Raw genomic sequence first — 20,281 nt, 5'->3', positions numbered from 1 at the left:
GTTCTGGGGATGGTGAATTACTGATCAAGAAAGGGGGTTTTCGAGGTCTCGTTTCTTACCTGTGAACAGTGCGGTGTAAGTCCTCTCTAAAGTCTCGGAGAGGCATTTAGATCTGGAGGTAACAGACGCCCTTGGCTGAATGAGTGCAGTAATGCACAGGTTTTTCCAAGTGAAAACATCCCCCTACTGAATGAGCTGTTACCTCACACACGACAAAAGTAAATCTTAAAGAGACCGAACATGTGCGCTAACTGATGGTTTGAGAAAGTGGTGGAAGGGTCCGTTTAAATATCGGAAAAGTGTAAGTTGACGGAAAAGAAGGAGAAAAATATGGAAAAAGCTGAGTTTGTCAGAGGGAATTTGGGGGCGAAGACGCCTGTAAAGAAAGCATATATGAGTATTGATTGGCAAAAGCACAAGCATGTAGCTCCCACCCTGGTGCACGGCCGGCACCAGTGGTGGCAGATACATGAGAAAAAAAAAAAAGAAATTGGGATGTGACTTAAAAGTGTGTTTACGGGGAAAACAAAAACCCGGAAGAAAAGATATTTTAATCGCTACGAAAGAGTATAGAAAAAAAGCTAAAAGAGGCAGTACAGGAGAATGAGAAACTAAAGAAGGAATTAACTCCTGGTCACGCTGCACTGGTTAATGTGCTGCAGCCAGCGACTAAGTTATATCCTGCTCTCCCACAGGGGAACAAACAGGCAGGAAACGAAAATAATTGGGATCAATTCCCTCAGTGGCCATATGGAGAAGGGGGGTCTGATTGGGATAACACTTGGTATGAGTGTGATAAAGACGGATCAGGGTCTCCCCTGTTAGAGGGAGGGCGCCCGCAGATCTGTACTCTCACTCGAAGTGGGAAAGGACTTGATGTAGCAGGGGCTGGCGCCGTTGATGACAGTGCCACTCTAACACTGTCTCGCACCCCGTCGAGGGGGTCTGCAATCGCACCTACCTTCCCTGATTTCCCCCATACGATCAAATCCAAAACCGTAAGATATTGACCGGTGGGCTAAAGTACCGCACCCGAAATTAGAAATGCAGCGAACCTGGAGTGCGCTTCAGGAATTAAAAGGATTCATGTAGAAGTAAAACAAGAATACAGCACATTGTATTACGAAGAGAAAAATATATTCTCGATGTGTATGTGTGTTTTATGAATTTGTGTGCCGGCATGTATGTGTGTAACTGTGAGTTTTGGTATACTAAATGACGGTGTGAGTGTGTTTAGCCAGCGGGACTGGCTAGAGACGTAACTAAAGAGACTTGACGAAAATCAACTTAAGGAGATTGGAAAATATAAGAGCGTCTGAAACGTATAAGTATAGTGCAGGTGGACGTAAAAGTAGTTAAACAGTTTTTGTATTATTATAAATTATTATAAATTGTAATTTATACAATTAGTTGCAATAATGGAAACAATTTGGTTTTATTCGAATGTCTCGAAACCAGACATGCTGAAACGGTGTAGGTTTAGAATCGAGACTGGGGAGAATAACGTCTTGTGAGAAAATCTGTTTACCTAACGATTAGATCCTGTAAATCCCTTGTAGCCTCCCTAAGTCTGTCCCAGTCCAGTGGATAAAAATGTACTGTTAATGGAGTGTTGGTTTCTCTGTTAGGGGATACTGGAGCACTACTGTCCTGCTTGTTTCACTCCTCTGTTCAACAGTGTACTATAGAGCAATGTATATGGGAAGATGGCAGGAGGCCACAGGAGTATTGGGACAGCAAGTTTTACTTGCCGAGTACCAGATTTTAATGGGTGGTTTTATTCCAGATCTATTGGGTTGGAATATTATGCATTACAAAGAATGACTATGCAGAACAGGGTATCACGTGGCTTCAACTGGCTGTGATCACTCAGTATGTTGATGGTATTCTGAGTGCTTCCCCTGACGAGGAAACCCACAAGTCTGAGTTGCTTCAGCTTTAGAGTGTCTAATAGAAGCAGTTATGATAAGGCCCTTTTGTGTCTAGCATTGTGAAATTTTAACAGGGCCTGGGTGCAATGTTTTTTACAGGGTGAGCACAACTCTTAACAGATCTGCTTAAGGGGGGAGTGCAGTACAAGGACAAGATTGCCTTGGTTCCCGCAGCAAAAGCCGCCTTTAATAATTTGAATCAAGTTCTCTTACAGGTGCTGAGACTGGGGTTTCCTCAGATGGATCAACCATTCCTTTGTATTATTGCAAGTTGCTGACAGAGGCCACACAAGGAGCCCGCGAGCAGGTCCTGGAGGCGTGGGGACCACCACCTGAAGGAGGGCACGACCTCATCCCAGGAGAGTGGGTGTGGATCAGGAAATTTCCTTCACAGGTTCTCCAGCCCAGGTGGGACGGACCCTACCAGATCCTGTTGACAACCGAGTCTGCGGTTCGAGTGGAAGGAAAAGATCGCTGGATCCACGCGCCACACTGCCGACGAGCCTCATCCCCATTTACAGACTCAGAATGAAATCATTTCTGTTTATAACAATAATTGTTGCTGTAGGACTATGTTCCGCAGGAATTAATGATCATCTCTCCCACAAAGGAGAACATGGAATTAATTCCTTTTTAGGCCTCTCCTATCCTAGCTAAGAAAACCAACCAAAGTGCCTGCTGGGTGTGTGCCGCATTACCCAAATATGTACAGGGAGGACTTCCTATGGGAGCCATTCCTTGGCGTCGCGAGGAAGTCATAGGCATGATCATTTGGAGGGATAATTTAGGAAATTTTAATATGACAAACTATGGGGGTTGCCATAACACGACTTTAACCTGCACAACATTACAATATCTACAGGAGCGAGGCTTAGAGCCCACGAGTTTCACAGGCTCTTACGCTCCTAAATATAACAGAAGCCATACACCACCATACCTGACTCTAAATAAGGAACGTGAGGGAAACATATGTTTTCAGCACACTAATGGTCTGCACTTGGTTGGATGGAGTCGTTGCAACCTTACCATCGCTGCAAATATATCCACCTCTACCTTCCAAATTCCAGGATGGGATCGGCACACCCCACAATTCGGTATAAGTTTCTTATTTTCAGAGGCATGGGGAGCGCCAAACGGAACATATTTCATTTGTGGAAAACGAGCCTACCCATGGTTGCCAGCCCAGTGGTCTGGCTCATGTTATTTAGGATATGTGGTTCCTCATATCTGTGTTCAAATCCACAGCCCCTTCGGACCTAACCACAGACCACAAAGAAAATTGGCTGATTGGGAATATTATTTAGGTATAATATTTCCACAAGCCGGCATGAACTTTCTGAGTCGAGAGTTAATTCAAATGGCCTCGACTTTAGAAGAATTAGCAAATTCTACCTCATCTAGTCTGAAGGCTGTTAATGATGAAATGGTAGCCCTCAGAACAGTGGCCATGCAGAACCGACTAGCTTTAGATTATGTACTGGCGGCCCAAGGAGGAACTTGTGCAGTAATTGGCACTGAATGCTGCACATATATTCCTGAAAATTCTGAGCACATCTCAGATCTGGCCCAACACATTTACAATGAGGGACAGAAATTTCAGTATGGGTAAAGTCTGTGTTTGGGGCCTGGGGTGGAACCTTTTTATAGTGTTTATCCGTAGGAGTAGTATTGTTTATATGTATAATTGTAATCATCACATTCACAAAAAAATGTATCACATCTTGCTATAACCGTGGAACGTACAATGACATGGCAATACATACCTGTTCGCCAAGAAAGGAAAGATCTGCCCTGACATTGTATTTATAAAAATAGGCTACACTGACGTATGCCATATTTTATAAGGGGGGAATGAAGAAAGATGTGAAGACGGGGGTTTGAATTTAATCCTTTCTGTAGGGGGTTTAGACTTCTAAGTCACAAGCTGGGGTTTATGGCAGGAAAGGGGGTTAACTGATAAGGATTGCAGATGCAAGCTAGGAACCCCCCTGGGTGTAATGTTAAACTGACCATTTGCCCAGAACATCGTAAACTGGCCAAATACCATGAACCCCCCTCTTTACCATCAGACCGAGTGACGTCAGAAACGGAGAAGAAAACACTATATAACCCAAAAGTTTGTAACAGTACGTGGAACAATACTTCGGTTTTGTTGTTTCTTGCGGGAAACAAGACTTTGGCTTTATTGTTCCTTGCATGCAATAAACTCATCTGTTTTACTTCATCTCGGGATCAAGAACCTTATTTCTTCTGTTACAACAACCAGAACTATAACAGTCCTTAACACTTAACTACACCATTCCAAACTAACACTAAAGAAACACTAGTATATACTGGTATAACAAATATAACCAAACATAATCATTAACTGAGCAGTCACTGGGAGCAAATCTCCTTCCCATCCACAAAGGCCCTCGCTCCCACAAAGTAGGCTCTCCTCCCCTCTCTTCTGGCAGCTTCAACCTGGGGCCACAGCTGGTTCCTGGTACTCCTGTCCGCGGCAGACAGGTCCTCTGCAAACCTCAGTTTGTTCCCATTCAAATACTCATTCTCCCTCGCCACTCGCCACAGCATGTCCCTCGCCGTCCTCTTGGTGAACTGTATTATAATCGATCTGGGGCGCACTTGCCCAGACATGTTCGCTCTCCCGAGCCTGTGAACAAAGTCAATGGCCGATATTACGTCCTCCTGGTCCGGCAGGGTCCTTTTACAGATACCCTTCACTGTTGCAACAAGGTCCTTATCACGTTCCTCTTTAACTCCAAATAATTTTAAATTCCATCATCGACGGTATCTATCTACATCGTTCACTTTCAATTCAAGTTCTTTAATATGCTTTTCTTGTTTGGTATTTACTTGTTTAAGAACTTTTACTTCACTCTTTAAGTCTTCAACCTCTTTAAACACACAGTCCATGGACTTTTTAAGACTTTCGATTGCGACTGTATTAGATCAAATCATTTCCTTCAGCTCACCCATGCTCTGTGCCATCATGTTGAAGATGTTGGTCTGGAGCTCCTCCAGCGTCAGGTCGCCCCTTCCTCTCTTGGCTGCCGGGGTTTTCACAGGTGTGCTGGGCAGGGACTCCGGCTCTTCCTCTGGCAGCTGAGTCTCACTTGGGCTGCGAACGCTCGCGTACGAGCGCATCTCCAGCACTCTTTCCACGTCCCCTCCAGCTGCTTCACTTTTCCCTTTAGTTGCCATCAATTTTCTTGTAGTGCTATACATATACGATTGAGGTTTCTTAGACTTCTCCTTCGAAGACCCAGCACTCTCTTTTCTTTTCCCAGTGTTACTCATATCGAAATTCTTAAACCTAAAAAAAAACGTTTTTTTTTCTTTCAATTATAACTGAAGTTTAAACAAGTAGTGTTAAGTCCTTATTTTTCTGTAGTCAAAAAAAGCAAAAATTAACATTCAGGTCATGAAAAACTCAAAAAAAATCCTCAACCACTAAACTTTACCTCCCACCTGAGCGCCATCTTGAACGCCCCTACCACCAGAGAATGCTCACGATTTCGGAAGCTGTCTCCGGGACGTGCTGATTCCACACATCCTGAATAAATCATGATATTGTTAGTTGCTGTAGCTAGACGTTCAAATGAGTTTCATGGCCAGATGGACTGTTTCCTCCAGCGGTATAGTATTGCAGTGAGACAGCACGATGCCTGCAAGACTATGTCACGCTAAACGCCACAGATTGTGTTTGTCCGTTCATGTCAGTCATCCTGCAGCCACGGGAAGTGGGACACAAACATGCCGCAATGCTTTCAAGACGTTAGGATTTGTTTGTGCAACATCCGAGAAGAGTACTTGTGGCTTGAATGTGAACTGTACGTGCCCGCCCCCTTTCCTCTGTAGTGCATGAGTTCCTCCCGGCATGCCCTTCGTCATTGTTCTGTCATCTTGTATTTAAAGGGTTGTATTTCTGCTGCTGAAAAGAATCAACGGGTTTCTTTGTTCCCAACGGAGCCCTTGTCTGTCATGAAATTCTTCAAAACCTCAAGCTAGAAGAAGACGACAAATATGAAGCGTTACAGCAACGACATGCCATGAGACGATTGATAACGATTTCCATAGGATCCCCGCGGTTGCCTGGCAACCGTCAGCTTTGCGCAGTGGCAGTATCGTAGCCTGTGAGGTTTAGCCGAGGCGGGATTATTGCTAGTTGAAAACTTTTCCCAATACCCCGCTTCCGCCGGTTTGCAATACAATCGGCAAAAGCAATTTTTGACAGTCTCGTTAGAGACTGAGCAAGGTGTTTAAAGACAGATTTGGTCATGGTGACATCATGGTAGAAAGAAGCGAGCTTGTTCCCAGTGGGCATTGATTCGTCGAATATACGTATATTTACGGTGAAATTACGGCTATACGTATATATACGTCGCCTCGAAGTATAATCAACGTCGAATTGCAACCGTAAAATTGACGACATTAACAAACGCATATATAACGTCGAAAACACATCTAACACAGTGCCTGAGGCTTTTTACTGTATGTATCGTGTGTGCCGCAACTAGGAGTATACGGCACTCTGCACAGTGTACGAAGTAAATTATTTTCGCAGCAATTAATTTACACGTGTATAATAAATATAGTAAATATAATAAATTAATTACTGCGAAAATAATTTACTTCGTACACTGTGCAGAGTGCCGTATACTCCTAGTTGCGGCACACAATCAATGCCCACAGCTTGGCATACAAGGGTTTTGCTGAGGGGGTCTTGCCACCTGCCTGAAAAAAAACAGTAAAATGTTTGAGTGCCTATAGAGTTTCTATTTTTATTTTCTTGACAAAAGTCCCCCATCAGTGCGCGGTGCCCGAGGAAAAATCTGTAGGGGGGCGTCTGAAATTCTGAGGGGGGAGTGATATTTCAGTTGAAACGGAGCTGTACGGTGCAGCTACCCAAATGAAATCTCGCAGCTATGCCATTGATTAGTGCTTCATGATAGAAGATAACGACTAGCAATCTGGTATTTGCGATGAAGTTTAGTTTCACATTTTTCGTCACTCTCAAGGTTTGTATTGCCTGGAGCGAAAAGTACCATAAGCGTTCATTTTTGCAGCTACATGGACGTTCTGAATCGTTAAGAAAAAAATGTTGTAAAACCAACAGAAAGCACAGACTGCTATAACTAGTCCTAGTTATAAAACGATTTTAAGTATAATGATAAACTACTGCAAGGAATCGGTCCACCTGAGCAAACAGGATCGTAATGTTGACACTCAATAATATGTGCAGTTCCTGGACGGATAGCCCTCCTGCCTATCAAACAGACTGAGTGACTGTTCGTGTCATTTAGTGTTGTCTGACCATTGACAAAGTACAACTATTTTTTTAGGGTGCAAATTAAGTTAGGTAAAACTTTTTGCCCAAAACTGAAGGGGCGACATTCCCCCCTCCCCCCGTGATGCCAGGCCTGTCCCCATCCTATTCCATAATGTCATTATATATAATACCATACAACAGTGACCGATCCTTACTTATTGCATGCGTTAAAATTGCACATCAGCTCATAGCAGCGATGTATTATCAATGTTAAATTTCAACCATAATATCGACAACATTAATAAACGCATACGTTGAGAAAATATCGAACCCAGCATATTTTCCGCTTATATACCACAATGCATTGCTAGTATTCGTTGGTCACCATTTTGGACACGTTTTTCAAACGTAAAAGTATATCCGAAAATATCTCAGCAATCCTCTTTTGACGAGTAAGTATGAACAATAATAATACTATCTGAATACATACAGATCTTTCTTAATATTATTTTGATTAAAATAGTATGTGAATAAGCAAAAAAATGGCACATAAAATAGTGTGAATGGGGAAGATGACACAAAATCGTTTTGCCGTTTCTCTTATTCTTATTCTATGTTGTACTTTCAAACTTTGGGTACTCTTTAATTAGGACAGACTTTATTGCTCAACTGCTATGATGCAAGCCAAATTTTATACATTTATTTCAGCTTTGAGCTTAGTAAACCGTTCATTTTTTAGATTATACTAAAGAAGATATTAATCATCATTTATTTGGGAAGTAATATTATATAATTTTCTCCTAGCTGCGGTGCTGAAGTCCCACCCTACATCAACAGAAAAAGAAATAAAGGAGCATGCAATGTGTTACTTGAAGAATGCATATGCAAGGCAGGGGGCCAGGAGATCTGGACTCTGAAAATAATAGGTTTTTGGTTCTAACTGTTAGGACAATTAGACAGGGTTTGCAAATAGTGGACAAAAATCGTCTTAACTTCCATTGTAATATTTTATATTTTATGTAATATTTTTTTCTTGGAAATATAGAAGTTGTACATTTTAAAATGTATATTTGAATCAAAATGTGGTTTTGAGTTAGTGTGTTAATGTAATTAGTTTTGTGTTTGTCATTACTATACTGTATATTGCCATGTTACCAGAATTTGTAGCTGAAGTTTAAGACTAGTTGTGTTTTTATGATTATTGCCCATATGTTGATTGTTGATTGATTGTATACAATGTATAATTTGAAATACATATGTTTCAGGTGTGAATGTGTATTTTCAGAATACATTTCTAAACCTAATCATTTGCTTGTTTTACTTGTTTCTACACCTATAAAATCTATCTTTGATGTATAATAGACCTCTACCCATATACGTATAATAGACCTCTAATGTTATCCGTATAATAGACCTCTAACCATATACGTATAATAGACCTCTAAAGTTATCCGGAACTCCAACCATATATGTATAATAGTCCTCTAAATTTATCCGTATAATAGAACTCCAACCATTTATGTATAATGAACGTCTAAATATAGACGTATAATTGACGTTTAACTTTAGACGTATATTAGAATTTCATTCTAGACGAATTGTAGACCACATTTAGACGTCTAAGATATGCGTTTAATAGACGTATATTATACGTCTTTTGCCCAATGGGTTACGTCTCAACAGAAACGCTCTTTAGCTCTTTCAGCGTTATGCAGAGAACATCGTCTGTCGAGATCACTTTTGAGTCAGCGCGAAACGCCGTGTGCTGTCAGTTTGATTTCATATTGCTCGTAGCGGCGCCCGGCTTTTGTCTGTCAAACGTTAGGTTGCGCTTCTTCATGCTGCATCGTCGGCATGAGTGGAGCTTTATAAACGTCTGTACTTACTGCGCCCCATAAGAAATCGTTTGTCCCCGTTCAAAAGAGATTGTGCGATGTCCTGCAGCAAACCTTTGACAGTTTGAAAAGAGGAATTTATTCTGCTTCCTGTGCGTGCAGTAGTTACAAAGTTGAACGCCTTTACACGATCTGCTGCAGTTTTCAGTGGGCGGGCTTTGTCAAATGGCTTGGAAAAATGCACTGTGTTTCGGCTCGGGAAACATCATGAGCAGTGTCCTGCATGTTTTCTGTGTATAGCTGTCTTTTAACGCATACAGAATTCATTCGAAATCATTGATTTCTCCAATTAACAAGGGTCCCTTAAAGGATGAGTCAAAGTAACGTCTAATCGGATTAGTTTCCTTAGAGCTGGTTCAGAGTTTGCTCAAGAGTTTACCTTTCACAGATGCGCAAAGAAGAATGTTGGGGGTGCACGCTTCAAGGCGCCTTACAGCTGTAGGGAGTGATTCGAGACGATTCGTGGCGTGTGCTCGTTCCCATATACCGTACGACCCGGGGTGCAGTGCTAGGATGACGTACAATACCGCTTGGGCACGTAACAGCGTTATATGCAAGTGCGGGACGTGAGGGTTTTCGTTTGTTCGTTTTGTTTTGCTCTGCTTTGCTTTGTTTTGCTTTCCATCGCGTTGGTAAGAGCGTAAATAAAAAGGCGATTCCTGTGTCTACCACTAATGTAAGAGCTATTTCAAGTGCGACGTGGTGCGGCTTTTCAAATGCTTGTGGGCATTTCTCTGTTGTTGATTCTTTTTTTGTGTGTAACAAAGTGGCATTTTCATGTCCGGACGGGGAGACTTTATCATTCCGACATGAAGCCACCCTTAAGTCCTCTGAGGCGTGTCTGTCTGCAAGGCTTGTATTTTGGAAATGTTTTTTTGAAACGGAGAACGACTTTGAAATAGGCTTCCGCCGGCGCCTCGCGATCCAGGTAAGATTGTAGCAAGAACGCAGCGGCGGTGGGGCTTGCTGTAGTCGTGGCTGAGTGGTTAAGGCGATGGACTAGAAATCCATTGGGGTCTCCCCGCACAGGTTCCAATCCTGCCGACTACGTTGTCCGCCTTCAGTCGGTGTGTTTCGGCACAAGCAAAGAAGCGTGCCTCTTTGCTGTTCCTGGTGGTTTTAAAACGCCCAATCGCTTGTACCCGCTGCCTTGGAAATAAGTTCTTCAGCGTCCGCAAATGACATTTTGCAGCTGGAAGCAGATGTCGACGCGTTTTGCACAGAGCACCAAAAAAGCGTCTTTTTTGAAGGCCCAGGCACTGAGCATTGGTGGTTCAGTGGTAGAATTCTCGCTTGCCACGCGGGAGGCTCGGGTTCGATTCCCGGCCAATGCAGTGGCTTTTGCAGCGAGCGGCTCCATCACTTGCATCCCCTTGCAACTCGCAACTGAATACCCACTGAAGCTAAGCAGGTGTGAGCCAGGTCAGTACCTGGATGAGGATGAGCTACAGGGAAAAACAAAGCTTCCAGCTGGAAGCGGTGTTAATGGTGCCGGCGGGGGGGTGCTCACCCTGAGGTCTGTGCGGGTCCCAATGCCCCAGTATAGTGACGGAGATGCTGTGTTGTAAAAGGGCGCTGTCTTTTGGATGAGATGTAAAACCGAGGTCACAGCGCTCTGTGGTCATTCAAAATGACCACCAAAACCTTTGACAAAAGCTCTTGGTAATTGATGGTCTTCAATAATGCTTCTCCTTTAGGTACATTTTAAATCAGCTGAAAAATGCTGTGAAATGGGGGGGCACTTTAGGCCAGTGTAGGATTTGGGTTACAAGAACCATGAAACTGCACGAGAAAGCCCGTACACTGAATTACACGGCTTTCTATTCAAAGGAAGACAAAAGAAATTCCCTGAGTTTGATTTTTTGCAACACAGAGAGGAGCACTGTCGTGAGGCCGGTTAGCTCAGTTGGTTAGAGCGTGGTGCTAATAACGCCAAGGTCGCGGGTTTGAGCCCTGTACGGGCCAGGTCTAGGTCCAGGTCCCTGTTTGTGAAACAGGCAAATGACTGTCTCAGGGGCCCATTCCTCATTCTCAAGACACATGTGTGCAGTATGTACACCGTGCATTGAGCAATAGGGACTGAATACACCACAGGTAAGGTTAGAAGTCATTCTGAGGTGCCACATGTGAGGGATACAGCTAGGCATCCGAAATGTAGGGTTTGAGACCCTTCAGGAGTACTGCATCCTTTGAGACAGACCCGTGCATGTTAAACAAATGATCATTTCTTTCGGCATTAGGGACTAAATATACTAAACATATGATGCTAAAATGTTATTTCCACATATATTAATGTAATAAATGATTGCTTATGCTTTATAAACAAATCTAATTAAAATAAAAGCTTAAGTTTTGTATTTATCTTGTACCATAGAACATGATTTTCTTTGTATTTCAAGCCCACAAAGTGTCCAAATGACGCACTACATGATATAAGGAAGATTATCACATGCATATCGGTATTATCTTTCTTATGAAAATGCATTCCTTTCATTACCTTTTACTTTTTAAAATGAACTCAAATTGAGTATAATGTAATAATTTAAGTAGAATAGATTCTAATAATATAATGATCCAGTGTTTTGCACTACTTCACTGCTTCACTGCTCTATGCCATCTGGAAATAAATCCTCAGACTGCTTACTGCCCTGGGCATGTACCAATAAATTAAAGGAGCACATCTGTTTATCACTGCATTGAAGCAGGAGACACACAGTCTCTGCAAACACATCCTAGATACAGTGTTCCAGCACCTTTGACCTCATCCAGAACGTATCATTTCTTGAAAGGGATTGCTGTCCGAATGCACATCTGAATCCCAAACAGAATCTCTAGTAAAATACGATCATTTGTGAAACAGGCAAATGACTGTCTCAGGGGCCCATTCCTCATTGTCAGACACATGTATGGAATGCTTTCACCGTGCATTGAGCAATAGGGATTAAAAACACCGCAGGTAAGGTTAGATGTCATGTTCTATGATCATTTCTTTCAGCATTAGGGACTAAATATACTAAACGTATGATGCTAAAATGTTATTTTCACATATATTAATGTAATAAATGATTGCTTATGCTTTATAAACAAATCTAATTAAAATAAAAGCTTAAGTTTTGTATTTATCTTGTACCATAGTACATGATTTGCTTTGTATTTCAAGCCCACAAAGTGTCCAAATGTTCTATGATCATTTCTTTCAGCATTAGGGACTAAATATACCAAACGTATGATGCTAAAATCCTGAAAAAAGGATGTGCTCCATCTCGTCAGTAGATTGGATTCCAAAACTGATTTGGGTCAATATACATTACCTTTGAAATTAAAGTACAGTCTACTGTAGGGAACCATCAACTTAGAAAGCATTGGCCTTCCCTGGGGGTCAGGTAGGTGCAAAAGATAAACCTTTATCCTATCTTTATCTTAAGATAAGTGGCCAAGCAGTATTTTTCCAAGTTTCACCAAGCACATCATGTTGCCATAGTAGACAAAGTTCTATAAAATGTTAAATAACTTTTAAAAAAAGCATCTTGGTCTTACAGTACTGTACAAGGTGAATTAAACTGTCCCTGGTAATAAAAAGTAATTAGAAGCATCTCAGAAACTTTATCTCTAGAAACATTAGCTGTTTTATATCATGTAATTTAGTGTGATGTTGTCAGAATTCAAGGACATTATCACACACAGAAATTGGTTCAGTTAAATCTAAAAAACACAGCTAAACATGGGTTTAAATGTAACAGAAGTCTTACCTCTTGTCAAAAGATTTAATTCAAGAAGCGATGTAATAAATGATTGCTTATGCTTTATAAAGAAGCTTAAGTTTTGTATTTATCTTGTACCATAGAACATGATTTTCTTTGTATTTGAAGCCCACAAAGTGTCCAAATGATGCACTACATGATATAAGGAAGATTATCACATGCATATCGGTATTATCTTTCTTATGAAAATGCATTCCTTTCATTACCTTTTACTTTTTAAAATGAACTCAAATTGTGTATAATGTAATAATTTAAGTAGAATAGATTCAGGTAGGAAATATAGAGTCATGATGTTTATGGCTGACATCATTTCACATGGGTGAATTTTAAGCTAAGAAATAAAAACATTTACAATGAAGATACCATTGCTTAATTTTAAATGCCTTTAAAAAATAAATACCTCCTGAGAATAATTTGCCACTCCCAGATCCTTGGTAAGGTACTGTTTGAATCCAATCAGGAGAGGAGCATCCAGGGAGTGCTTTCTATAGAGTCCAGCTTGGGCCACTCTCTTCCGGCCTGCTGATACTTTTTAACTACTCAGGGCCTGTAAGGATATAAAACACCGGTTTAAACATTTTATACCTATAAGACAAATTAGAATTTTAGTAAAAAATAGATACATCTGAAAAATAAAAAAGTCTTACTGCTGATAGAGTTCTTCAGAGCTCACATCTTCCCCTTCCTTATCCGCTTCTGTTTCAGTTTCTAGAGCAGCCTCTGGCATCTCTTCCTCCTGGACAGCGGCCTCTTGCTCAGGGCCGCTGGAATGCAGGTAGATTCTTTTCAACATGCTTTTACATAATATGTTGTAACAATGATTTCAAAAAGAAACTACAGAAGCCTTACAGATTAAAAATATCTCACCTTGCCAATGTGTCTTCAGGCTTCTCATGTACAAAAAGGCCCAAGGACTCTAGCAGTCTTACAACCACTATCCTGTTTGCCTCACCAGACACGATCTCTATTCTGTGGTAATCCACGATGACCCCGTTCTTCAGGTGATTCATCATGTCCTCCCTCGCCTGTTGAGAGGCCATCCTGATCTTTTCTGCCGTGGCGTGCTTCATACACGCCCTCTTCAAGTGAGCAGGAAGCTGATCAAGAGTATTCAGGTACATCTTGCACACCAGGGGAATCCGCGCGGGTTTCCTTTGAAAATAAATAATACCATCTGTGTATAGAAACAAGCTAAGACTGATTTCTTAAATTATCCTTAATTTTCTCTCTCATAGTTTGAGCATAATGATTTTATTGCATTTATATAAGAATTGCTCATTGCTCCTAAATAAATAATGGTTTCATAAAAAAGTGAACACTTACTTGGTCTCAGTCACAGACTTTCCAATAGAAGCCATTGTGGAGTTCAGCAACTGCAGGTCCTAGAAGTGGGGAAGGAATTTTAAAAGAGAAACTGAATTACAATACAGAAGGAATGGCTGAGGGTTCACTGAAATATATAAATATACAAATTCCAAAGACTGAGTCCATATAGAAACAACTACCTTTCATTTTCAGTATAAGAAAAAAAAACATTATCTTCCAAAGCATCATAATATTGTCCCTTCTTCCAGACTCTACTTCTCTCTTGTAGTAGTATAGCAGACCTTTCCAGGTGAGCAGATCACAGAGTCCGAAATGAGCTTCCTCCATCAAGCAAAGTACCTGAACATGACTCTGTCTTCATAAAAGCGCCCCTGTAATAAAGAAATTAAATCCGAAATCAAGAGGGCAGTTGCCTACTGAAATACAAGAAGTCATCAATTTTAACCTAGCAACACATTAAAGGCTGCATCTATACAAGTACGATTCTAGAAATGCTCACCAGATTACGTTTTAAGAAGGAACTGCGCCTCAGGTTCCGCCGAGATCTTAACTCGGATGGCAGGATTCAGAGTCCGGAGTGCGGACTGATGGCGCACGGAGGGTCCATATACTGTGGATCCCTCAGTGATCTTCCGCGTATTCAAACCGCCAGCGTGTGACTCCCCTGTCCCTGTGACCTCATTGCTCTGCTCTCTCCTCTGTGCAGCTGAGCCCGACTCACGGTAAAATGGAAAAAAATATGCCCTCGACGCGAGATTTATTCTGGAGCGAGCCAGTGTTGCGCATAGCTGCCTTCAAAGCAGTTAACCCAGGTACGATTCCCGGCCAACGCAGTTGCGAATGTTTTCAAATGCTGTCATGAGCCTTGGATTGTGACTAGCAAAGCGAAGCCTTTTGAAAGAGCTAAAGCACTGCAAAACGTAATTGAAGGAGAATCTTACAGGGGATTCTGAGCAGTGTCTGCATACATGCAGTCAGATAAAGGTGCTGAAAGCTTGAGCTACTCTCAATGTCATGCTGCCCTTCCCCGGAGTAAATCTGTTACATTGAAAGAATGCTTCTGGCAGGTTCAAAAAGGGACCCTTGTTAATTGGAGAAATCAATGATTTCGAATGAATTCTGTATGCGTTAAAAGACAGCTATACACAGAAAACATGCAGGACACTGCTCATGATGTTTCCCGAGCCGAAACACAGTGCGTTTTTCCAAGCCATTTGACAAAGCCCACCCACTGAAAACTGCAGCAGATCGTGTAAAGACGTTCAACTTTGTAACTACTGCACGCACAGGAAGCAGAATAAATTCCTCTTTTCAAACTGTCAAAGGTTTGCTTTGCGAACGCTGCAGGACATCGCACAATCTCTTTTGAATGGGGACAAACGATTTCTTATGGGGCGCAGTAAGTACAGACGTTTAAAATGCTCCACTCATGCCGACGATGCAGCATGAAGAAGCGCAACCTAACTTTTGACAGACAAAAGCCAGGCGCCGCTACGAGCAATATGAAATCATACTGACAAGCACAGGGCGTTTCGCGCTGACACAAAAGTAATCTCGACAGACGCTGTTCTCTGCATAAAGCTGAAAGAGCTAAAGAGCGTTTCTGTTGACACGTAACAAGTTCGTTTCTTTCTACCATGATATCACCGTGACCAAATCTGTCTTTAAACACCTTGCTCAGTCTCTGACGAGACTGTCAAAAATTGCTTTCGCCGATTGTATTGCAAACCGGCGGAAGCGGGGTATTGGGAAAAGTTTTCAACTAGCAATAATCACGCCTCGGCTAAACCTCACAGGCTACGATACTGCCACTGCGCAAAGCTGACGGTTGCCAGGCAACCGCGGGGATCCTATGGAAATCGTTATCGATCGTGTCATGGCATGTCGTTGCTATAACGCTTCATATTTGTCGTCTTCTTCTTCTTCTAGCTTGAGGTTTTGAAGAATTTCATGACAGACAAGGGCTCCGTTGGGAACAAAGGGCGTTGTGAGAAAACCGTTGCTTATTTTCAGCAGCAGAAATACAACCCTTTAAATACAAGATGACAGAACAATGACGAAGGGCATGCCGGGAGGAACTCATGCACTACAGAGGAAAGGGGGCGGGCACTTACAGTTCACATTCAAGCCACAAGTACTCCTCTTGGATGTTGCACAAACAAATCCTAACGTCTTGAAAGCATTGCAGCATGTTTGTGTCCCACTTCCCGTGGCTGCGGGACGACTGACACGAACGGACAAACACAATCTGTGGCGTTTAGCGTGACATGGTCTTGCAGGCATCGTGCTGTCTCACTGCAATATTATACCGCTGGAGGAAACAGTCCATCTGGCCATGAAACTCATTTGAACGTCTAGCTACAGCAACTAACAATATCATGATTTATTCAGGATGTGTGGAATCAGCACGTCCCGGAGACAGCTTCCGAAATCGTGAGCATTCTCTGGTGGTAGGGGCGTTCAAGATGGCGCTCAGGTGGGAGGTAAAGTTTAGTGGTTGGGGAGTTTTTTTGAGTTTTTCATGACCTGAATGTTAATTTTTGCTTTTTTTGACTACAGAAAAATAAGGACTTAACACTAGTTGTTTAAACTTCAGTTATAATTGAAAGAAAAAAAACGATTTTTTTTTAGGTTTAAAAAGTCCGATATGAGTAACACTGGGAAAAGAAAAGAGAGTGCTGGGTCTTCGAAGGAGAACTCTAAGATACCTCAATCGTATATGTATAGCACTACAAAAAAATCGATGGCAACTAAAGGGAAAAGTGAAGCAGCTGCAGGGGCAGCAAGAGGGCGGAGGCGCCGCGCGCCCGGCCGAAGTGTTGGACCGGTGCGCTTTACGTGCTGAAATAAACACGCGACAGCCCCGAAATGTTTCCAGAGTGCTGTGCACTGAAGACTTGCCTGGTGCTCCTCCGTGCAGATTCTTTGTCCTCCTCCAGTGCGGGACGAGCCAACACAAGGGAGCGCATTCGCCAACATCCAGGCACGCAATGCGATTTGGAAAGCAGCTCCTTTCCAAAGAGTTGCACACGAACGATCCTTCAGTCCCGCTCGGGGGGCACGGAACCCCCGCCACACACAGCTTCAAGTAGCGAGTCAGGCGCTGGGGCTTTCGCTTACGGCCACACCACCCTGAACATGCCCGATCTCGTCTGATCTCGGAAGCTAAGCAGCGTCGGGCCTGGTTAGTACTTGGATGGGAGACTGCCTGGGAATACCAGGTGCTGTAAGCTTTTCCTCTCCCGGCCAGCAGGGGTCGCCGTTGGTGCCGTAGGCTTTGGGAGGAAAACCTGCAGGATGGAAAGGTGATCTATAGCCTCATCTCTAGAGATGTTTTGTTGCTGTGGCATGTGTGTGACCCATATTCAAAAAAAAAAACCCGTCTGTAAAACGAATATCGAAGCTGCCTCTAAATCTGCAAATGAAGATGAGTCGATAAACCACTCGTTTTTCGTATAACTAGACATATATTCATTTGTTACCGATTTCATTCATTGAGCACGGATACAATAGAGGTACAGCCATTCACTGTTTGACATGTGTGCACTGGTACAGAACCGATCAATCAGAAAACGGGTGAAACTGTCTTTAGACTCAGCATACAGTACCGAGGCCCCCCATGACCAAATAAAGGCTAACCTCGATAATCAGCCTAAAGAACGCAGACTACAGCAAAACGACTGACTTTGAAAAGGGAATGAACGTCCGGAAGGAGTAGTGGAACTAGCTTGAGATGCTTCTCCGGACCCCTAACTAAAAGCCAGCGAGAACCAGCAGCGGCGTCCACTCCTGTCGAACCGGGATCCTTCCGCAGCCACGCAGCTCGTGGTGTCCTAACCCTCCCGTATCTGATTTTGGACCAAGCACATCAGGGGAGAGCGCGAACGCAGTCCCCCACTATCAGAAATTATGCAGTCGAGATTCCCACATTTGGGGAATTCGCAGGGGTCAGCACAGCCGGAGTGCAATGGCCGAGCCTCGCCCTGGGTGAACCGATTCGATTTTTAAGAACTTTATTTTCTTTTCACAAAAAAATACAGGAAATCACAAATCAGAAAGCTTTACATTAATATACATACTTAAAACAGTATATATGATCACATCTCATTACATTTTGACACGGAACCAGTTACATAGCAACAATTTCTTTTTTTCTGGTGCAAATCACATTCTTTACTTAAACATGATAATGTTTTTCACAGTTTCTTGAGATACTGTCCAATGCCCTCTATTTCCCACAGATTTTCTGCTTCCTCCCTCCCTTCTCTCCACAGATCTCTGAGGTAATAGTTCTCTCGGGTGATGAACAGGGCCAGGCTACCTGCTGCCTTGACTGGGACCTCGATGCCTTTGAACAGCCCCATGTTCCTCACTCTCCACAGGGCGTCTTTCCCACTGTTCACCACGGCCCAGATCCTGTCAAACACGTCAGGAGGAAGCTTGACAGGAGAGATGCCGTATATGATGAAAGCAGCGGTCAGGGTAAATTGGGGCGAGAGAGCCTGCAACCAATCTTCAAACTGTGCCCAGAAGGCCTTAGCAAAAAAGCAGGACCACAGGAGGTGGGTCACAGTCTCCTCCTCGCCGCAGCCCACCCTAACGCAGCGAGGGCTGGGGGTGAGGCCCCTACGGTACAAGAAAGTTCGTACCGGTAAGCACTGGTGGACGACACTCCAGGCTAAATCTCTGTGAATGTTGCACAGAAATTTAGAGGATGTGTGTTTCCACACCTTCCTTGTTTGGGCTGATGTTAAAATGCCCACAGGGGTCTGCCTATTGTTCTGGGGTGCTACGAAATCTTCCAGTTTTTGGACGCTGACATCTCGGAGGGGAATATGGCCAATTGGGTGAGATCTTAGAAAACTTTTAACTGTCCCATAAATTGCAGGGCATGTGTCAGAGAGTGGGACGTCCAGCTTGGGTCTGACACCCCACACTCTGAACACCTCCCTACCTACCCAGAGCCTGGAAAAATAAGTCCAGGTACGCGCTGCAGGTGCTGTTGCAAAGCCTCTCAGCACAGAGGCCAGGAAAATGCACAGCAGCTTCGTAGCAATATCTGGGACAGACTTCCCCCCTGAGGGTAGCGGCCTGTACATTATTTCCCTTCTGAGTCTTTCCTGCTTCCCACCCCATAGAAATTGAAACATCAATCTCCTCAGCACCGCCGCAACACGGTGTGGGATTGGGAAGGTAGAAGCCAGAAAATTCAAGACAGGCAAGAGCTCGGCTTTGATGACCAGCACCTTCCCTGTCATGGTGAGGTCTCGGTCCTTCCATTGCATCAGTTTTTTGTTTAAGATTGGCAATTTGTTCTGCCAATTTACTGTTCCCATCTCTTCTCCAAAATACACCCCCAGGACCTTAATTCTCTTCTCTTGCAGCCTGAGATCATGTCCTTCTTTTGGCTCCCTCCAGTTCTGATAAAAAATCTCACTCTTAGATGTGTTAATTTTTGCGGAGGAAGCCAAAGAGAACCGATCACAGCACTGCAGAGCTCTGCTAATTGAGGCATTGTCAGAGAGGAGCAGGGTGACGTCATCCATGTATAGAGATGTCTTTACCTCTCCTCCCCCACTTCCAGGCACTGGTATCCCATTAATGGCCTGATCCTGGCGCAAGGCACAGGCTAAGGGCTCCATAGCCAAAACGAATAACAAGGGGGATAATGGGCAGCCCTGCCTCACCCCTGAACAGACTTCAAAGGTGCGTGATCTATTGCCATTAACCATGACTCTGCTGTTGCTACCTGTGTACAGCAGGTTAATCCACTTTCTCATGATGGGGCCAAACTTCATGTGCTCAAGTACCGATGTTAAGTACTGCCGGTTTAGGCGGTCAAAGGCCTTTTCTAGGTCTACACCTAAAATGCACAGAGGGAGGGAGCGATCCTCAGAGTACAGACAGACATCCCTCAACAAGGCCAGGTTGTCGCTCATCAGGCGTCCTGCTATCCCACAAGTCTGTTCTTTCCCTACCAGTGAGGCCACTACATTTTGTAGGCGCAGGAAAAGGGCTTTGGACAGGATCTTAGTGTCCACGCCTAACAGGCTGAGGGGTCTCCAGTTCTTTATGTCATTTTTTGCTCCTTTCTTA

General features: G+C 43.3%; 4 non-coding genes and 1 pseudogene across 4 annotated transcripts; 3 read left to right on the top strand and 2 right to left on the bottom strand.

The window, feature by feature from the left end:
* Window positions 1-6,038: 6,038 nt before the first annotated feature.
* Window positions 6,039-6,180, top strand: LOC138236271 (U4 spliceosomal RNA). Its single transcript, XR_011188564.1, has one exon. It is a non-coding gene; the product is annotated as a U4 spliceosomal RNA (small nuclear RNA).
* Window positions 6,181-10,361: 4,181 nt separating this feature from the next.
* Window positions 10,362-10,432, top strand: trnag-gcc (transfer RNA glycine (anticodon GCC)). The gene has a single exon. It is a non-coding gene; the product is annotated as a tRNA-Gly (tRNA).
* A 5,434-nt stretch (window positions 10,433-15,866) lies between these two features.
* On the bottom strand, window positions 15,867-16,008 carry LOC138236263 (U4 spliceosomal RNA). The gene has a single exon (XR_011188556.1). It is a non-coding gene; the product is annotated as a U4 spliceosomal RNA (small nuclear RNA).
* A 1,291-nt stretch (window positions 16,009-17,299) lies between these two features.
* LOC138236307 (5S ribosomal RNA) lies at window positions 17,300-17,418 on the top strand. Its single transcript, XR_011188599.1, has one exon. It is a non-coding gene; the product is annotated as a 5S ribosomal RNA (ribosomal RNA).
* A 636-nt stretch (window positions 17,419-18,054) lies between these two features.
* On the bottom strand, window positions 18,055-18,190 carry LOC138236339 (U1 spliceosomal RNA; annotated as a pseudogene).
* Window positions 18,191-20,281: the final 2,091 nt, after the last annotated feature.

Source organism: Lepisosteus oculatus, unplaced genomic scaffold (assembly GCF_040954835.1).
Source record: "Lepisosteus oculatus isolate fLepOcu1 unplaced genomic scaffold, fLepOcu1.hap2 HAP2_SCAFFOLD_88, whole genome shotgun sequence".
In the NCBI taxonomy this organism is placed as follows: domain Eukaryota; kingdom Metazoa; phylum Chordata; class Actinopteri; order Semionotiformes; family Lepisosteidae; genus Lepisosteus; species Lepisosteus oculatus.
This window is presented reverse-complemented; position numbering and strand designations above follow the sequence as displayed.